The following is a 6,053-nucleotide window of genomic DNA, read 5'->3' as shown; positions in this document are numbered from 1 at the left end:
TTACTATCAAAGTTAATAGTTTCAATTTATTAAGAGTAAAAGCTATCCTCGTCAACTTTGAGTGTAAGTATTAGCAAATCCTGGCTACTATTATCTTCTTCTTTATGGCGGGCTCGTTGCTAAGGACGCCTCCGTGCAAAACGTAAACATCCGACATGAATTAAGTAAATATTTCAAAAGAAAAATAAAGAAAACATGTATAAATGTACAACAAAAACATAATAAATGGCAAACACAAGAAAATATTGAGTTTTGTGGCAGATAGAAGCAGCCTCCAAAGGCTGCTTTTACTTCGTCACTCGTCAATACCCTTATCTCCCCTCCTGCGTCACAACTTGCTCTGCTGAGATTACCGCACCATAACCACGTCATCTGCCCCAATGAGCACATCTACGGGCCGGAGAACCAGCGCAGAAAAGGAGTAAGTTTAATTGGTCGCCAGATGAAACGGTCTTCTTACATCAAATTCAGGAAAAAAGACGTATAATCAGAGGGTGTTATGGGAAGAGTATCACCCCTGAGGATAAGAAGAGAGCGTGGACTGAAGTGGCAGAAGCTGTAACAAGGTTAGTAATCACATATTCATGGTTCAATTAGCTTACAAACTAACCTAACCTAATCAATTGGGTATTTTTTGCACAATAACACAACCACTGACCTTCCAAACAGAACATACCTTTTCATTCCGTATCTGAATAGTTTCATTATGACCATTTCTGCCACAACCCCCTCTCCCTCAACAACCTAACATAACTAAACCTAAACATGCCAAACCTGCCCCGTCCTACCGAACACATCCTAACTTAACATGCCAAGTTTGTTGGGGGGGAAGAGGGGGTTGGTATAGATAGTTAAGGCATATTTGCCCTTTTTTCATTCTTTATTTATTTTTATTTGTTTATTATTTTTTTATTTATTTGGGGGGGGAGGGATGCTAGGCATGCCAGCCTATGGACACTTTTACAAGTACTTTATGTCAAGACTATATGGGAATAGGTAGGTTTCGTGAGAATGGTAAAGTAAGATTAAAATAGCATATTTATAGCATTGGTCAAACAGATTATGGTGATATAATGTTAGATTGGAATGTACTCAAGATAATGAAATTAAGGTTAACGCTTTTATTTTTTTGTTACATATTCACATATTCATGATTCAAGTAACTTGCAAACTAACTTAACCTCGTCAAATGGGTATTTTTGTATACGAACACAACCACAGAGTTTCCAAACATAACATACTTTTTCCTACTGCTTCACATGAATAGCATCATCATGACCATTTCTGCTGCAACCCCCACTCCCTCAACAATCTAACATAACTAAACCAACTCCTGCTAAACCTGTCCTACCTAACACGTCCTAACCTAACATGGTAGGTCCCCAAGTTTGTTAGGGTGGAAAGGGGGTTAGTATAAGAGAGTCAAGTCATATTTACCTGTTATTTTATTTATTCCTTATTTAGATTTTTTTTTTTTTGGGGGGGGGGCATTTTATGTTAAGACTATGTCGGAATAGGTAGATTTGATGAATGGTAAAGTAGGATTAAAATATTATTTTGATAGCATTGGTCAAACAGTTTCTGGTGATATAATGTTAGGTTAGAAAGAATGGAATTAAGATTAATGCTTTGAATTTTTTTGTATAGCTGTATTGTGTAATATCATCCTACTTAGAGAAAAGCATTTTAGAAAAGTAGGTAATGAAAAGTAGTATTTATAGCCATGTTCATAACAACTAAAAAGTTAATGTCTTATGATGCATGTAAATAAAATACCGGTACTGATTTAGCGTTCCATCACAGCACGTATTAAATGTTATTGGAGAAGGTATGGGAAATAAATAGCATGCCATAGTGAAACGATTAAGAAACTTGCTTAACATTTCTACCCTGACAGTGCCTTCCCTGGGAGTGGACCCCGTACGCAGGATGACTGTGAGAGGCGTTGGTACAACGTACAACAAAAATCAAAGCCTCGCATTGCCAAGTGCAAGAATGAGCAGCGGCAGACTGGTATTTTTTTTAGTTGTTATGTCTTTAAATGTAAAACTTATATTAGTTAGTTTTTTATGTGTTCACAGAATGCAGCTATACTGGCCACAATGCCTTTATTTCAGTTTAAAGTTAATAAGTTCATAGCAGTGAACTGCATATTTGATATAGAATTTTTGTTTAATTTTCATCTGTCAATGACTATCAATCTATCTAAATACCTAGGCTGTCTTACCCCAGTGAAGGGTTTTAGCCAAGACAGGCACACACTCACTCACACATTCACACTTATGTACACCACTCTCTCAGCTGCACAGCCCCTGAGGGAGTAAAAAAGGCCCTCACTGCCCTCACTGTAAGGGGGATTAGCTGCACAGTTCAGATAAGGAACTTCCACACCAAGGCCTCACAGCATACACTGGTTTACCCTTGCCCTTTCATAACAATGACATTTCCCCCAGCACCTGAGTGCCCCACACGTGTGGCACCACAGATACGCAGGCGCCTACCTAATTATGACATTAACTGTGGTAGATAAACTGGTGTATGACATCATAGGCTGCTCGTCTCATGTATTTGAAGGGGTACCAGAGCCATTCAGCATTGACACAGCTGATGATGTGCTAGGGATAGGACAGCAGCAACAGCAGCAGCAGTCAAGCAGCAGTGAAATATTGACTGGCCTGTATGTTTTTGGCAAAAACTTTTATATTCTCATTAAAACAATTTATTAATCACTCTTAAATTCATATTCTTTGTAGATACACACTTTATCAGTCAATTACAACCAATAACAAATAGTGGATTATTTCTGTTAATAAGTAATATTTCACCTTTAAGACCCTTTTTCTTCAACTACGTACTTATTTAACCCGTCCGCTACGAATGACATGGATTTGGCTTTCACTGGTAGCCTAGTTACATAGTAGTCCAGGTCTTTCTCTGCCTCTGCGGTGGATAGTGAAGTGTTTCCCATGTGGTATTGGTATGCTGGATATCCCCTCCCAAGGTGTAGGACTACATTTTATTCATTGAATTGTAGCAGCCACTTTTTGTTCCATTTCTGTAGTTTGGTGATGTTTTCTTGTAGGATATCCGCAGTTAAGGGGTTAAGTTACATGCATTAATCATGACTAATATATGACGCTTTTTTTCAGCCCCGCTGCTGTATTGCTAGAGACCATCCCAGCACATTTTTCATTACTTGTGGAAAAGATACCATCAGCTGCTCCGGCAACAGCCACTGCTTCAACATCTGCTGGCCCTATGACACCAGCCACTGCTTCATCATCTGCTGGCTCAGTGACACCTGCCACTGCAAGGGATGACAATGAAGCTGCTCCACCAGTCACCACCTACTTCATCGGAGTTAAGAGATGCCTTTCATAGGGCAGCAGTATAATTTTTTTATGCTGGGGCTGAATATTACTGCCTCTAGGCTATGATTTTGTGGAAAGGGTGGAAAAAAATATCTGCTGTTTTTCGACAGAAATGGTTAGCAAATTCATTCAAAGCACAAAATTTACCAGAAAAAAAAATTGTGTGCCTTTGTGAGTGGGTTCACTTGAGATTGGGCTCCAATACGCCTCCGTGGTCTAGTGGTCAGCATGCCTGGTTTCTACGCGGGCCCGGGTTCGAATCCCGGCCCGGGCAGTCGGCGTGCAGCTCACCGAGCTGATCATCCTCCCTCTCGGGCTGGTCGATAAATGGCTACCTGGGGAAACCTGAGGAAACTGTGGTAACCCGGATGTCATACTGGCCCTGTGTCCCGGGGTAATGGGCTCCCTCCCACCACAGGCTCAAGGGCCAATGTTACGGAGATGAGCACCGAAGCCACGCGCTGCTTCAGCGTATGCCCCAACTTTACCTTTACCTTTATTGGCTCGACTGATAGAGACATGGGTTTGTATGTCGAGGGTCACTGGTTCAATCTCCACAGCCAGCACTCTCTAACTTGAATTTTTGTGAGTTCCCTAGAGCCTAGATTAATTTCTCGGTGTTAAATGAGGAGATTTGCACCGACACCTAGTTTTGGGTGTTACAAGATACGTTGTTACAATCAGGGGCGTCATTTGGACTTCAAAAGTGGGAGGGACATTAGGGCAGACAGTTTTATATATATATATATATATATATATATATATATATATATATATATATATATATATATATATATATATATATATATATATATATATATATATATATATATATATATATATATATATATATATATATATATATATATATATATATATATATATATATATATATATATATATATATATATATATATATATATATATATATATATATATATATATATATATATATATATATATATATATATATATATATATATATATATATATATATACCATCATTAGCTTATAACACCTTTAGGCACCGATATATTTGCATTTTATGTAGTCTGTGATGCAGGCAGGGTATTCATTAGCACCTAAATAGACTCATGCTGCTCTCCAGTGCTCTCTGATGCACTCGCAATCAAAGATGTAGTATACCTATATGGTAGCATTGAGTAATCTTAGGTCACTTGGTAAAGTGTTCACCTAAGGCCGACCCAAGCTGACAACAAAAACCTAAGCGTGTTTGCAAGCTGAGTGCTTAGAATATTGGCATAATAATAAAAGATGCTGAAAACTGGCTTCCACTACTTTATTGAATATATGAGTAATTATATACTGAATTTGTAATGGAGCCAAGATAAAAAAAAGCTATGTTTTTCAGTGGTCGTACCATGATCTCATGAAAATAAATAGGTTGACATATATAATTAATTACTGCGTATTTTGGTTTGATGACCATTACACGTCAATACCATAGCTTTGGTAGCATTGAGTAATCTTAGGTCACTTGGTAAACTGTTCACCTAAGTCCGACCCAAGCTGACAACATAAACCTAAGCGTGTTTGCAAGCTGAGTGCTAATTGGCATAACAATAAAAGATGCTGAAAACTCGATTCCACTACTTTATTGAATATATGAGTAATTATATACTGAATTTGTAATGGAGCCAAGATAAAAAAGCTATGTTTTTCAGTGGTCATACCATGATCTCATGAAAATGAATAGGTTGACATATATAATTAATTACTACGTATTTTGTTATGACGACTATTGCACATTAACACCATAGCTTTGAATCCAATGATGAAAATCTTCAAGCAAGACACAAATAGCAACAGATTGGTCACCAATTCACTCAGTAAACACAATACTCCAGAAAAGTATACACTGAATTCACAATAAAGTTGTTTTTCCACTTGGAACTTTGTAAACAGAAACCAAGTAGCCTCGTTTTACTTCACTCATAAGTCATAATGCACGCGATGTGGTCACCTCGACCTTTCGTTCCTCCTCCCTCACACTGGCAGACGTCACTAACAAGCTTTCTTACCACCATTATCTCAATACGAATAACCGGCAGGAGTAATTTGTTTTTCTAACTTGATTTTAAAGCAACAATAATTATAAATCATATTTTAAATTACATTTTAATGTAATTTTAATGTCATCTTTTTAATTTGCATGTGTGTACCTTTCTGCTACAAATAAAAGTTTTTTTCCCATGTTTCGTTTTCCTTAACTCAAATACTTCACATTTAAATCAATAACAAATGCATCAAACACTAACTGTATGTTCAAGCTATGTAAGTTTTTTTTTTTCTGTTCACATAAACTACTTCGTTTTCCATTAGTGCCATTATTTTTACATGGTTGCAGTCTATCACTCCCACAACACCGGCAAGTAGGTAAAATTCTGCTTGCTCTTCACGGATCTCCACCCTATCAAGGGAAGACTGGATAAACCTCCCGACTACCTACGGGGCACTGAGGGCGGCCAGAGTTTCCGCAATCACCCTGCTTACACTACTCTGGCTTACCCCAAACTCATCACTTGAACACTGCAGCATTTTTCCTGTAGCCAAGTATCTTTAAGTCAAAATCACTTTCAACCCCGGGGTGAGGGAATGCTCCCTTTGAACTGGATCTTGTAGCTCTCTTCTCACCAAATCAGTCACATATTCCATTCCTGC

The 6,053-nt window shown here is 37.9% G+C and overlaps 1 long non-coding RNA gene across 1 annotated transcript; it reads left to right on the top strand.

Annotated features, from left to right (window-relative positions):
* Positions 1 to 297: 297 nt before the first annotated feature.
* Positions 298 to 4,087, top strand: LOC126999603 (uncharacterized). Its single transcript, XR_007753464.1, has 3 exons — positions 298 to 566; positions 1,898 to 2,013; positions 3,150 to 4,087. It is a non-coding gene; the product is annotated as an uncharacterized LOC126999603 (long non-coding RNA).
* Positions 4,088 to 6,053: the final 1,966 nt, after the last annotated feature.

This window comes from Eriocheir sinensis, chromosome 16, assembly GCF_024679095.1.
Source record: "Eriocheir sinensis breed Jianghai 21 chromosome 16, ASM2467909v1, whole genome shotgun sequence".
Taxonomy (NCBI): domain Eukaryota; kingdom Metazoa; phylum Arthropoda; class Malacostraca; order Decapoda; family Varunidae; genus Eriocheir; species Eriocheir sinensis.
The sequence above is the reverse complement of the archived record's forward strand: the minus strand, read 5'-3'. Positions and strand labels throughout refer to the sequence as shown.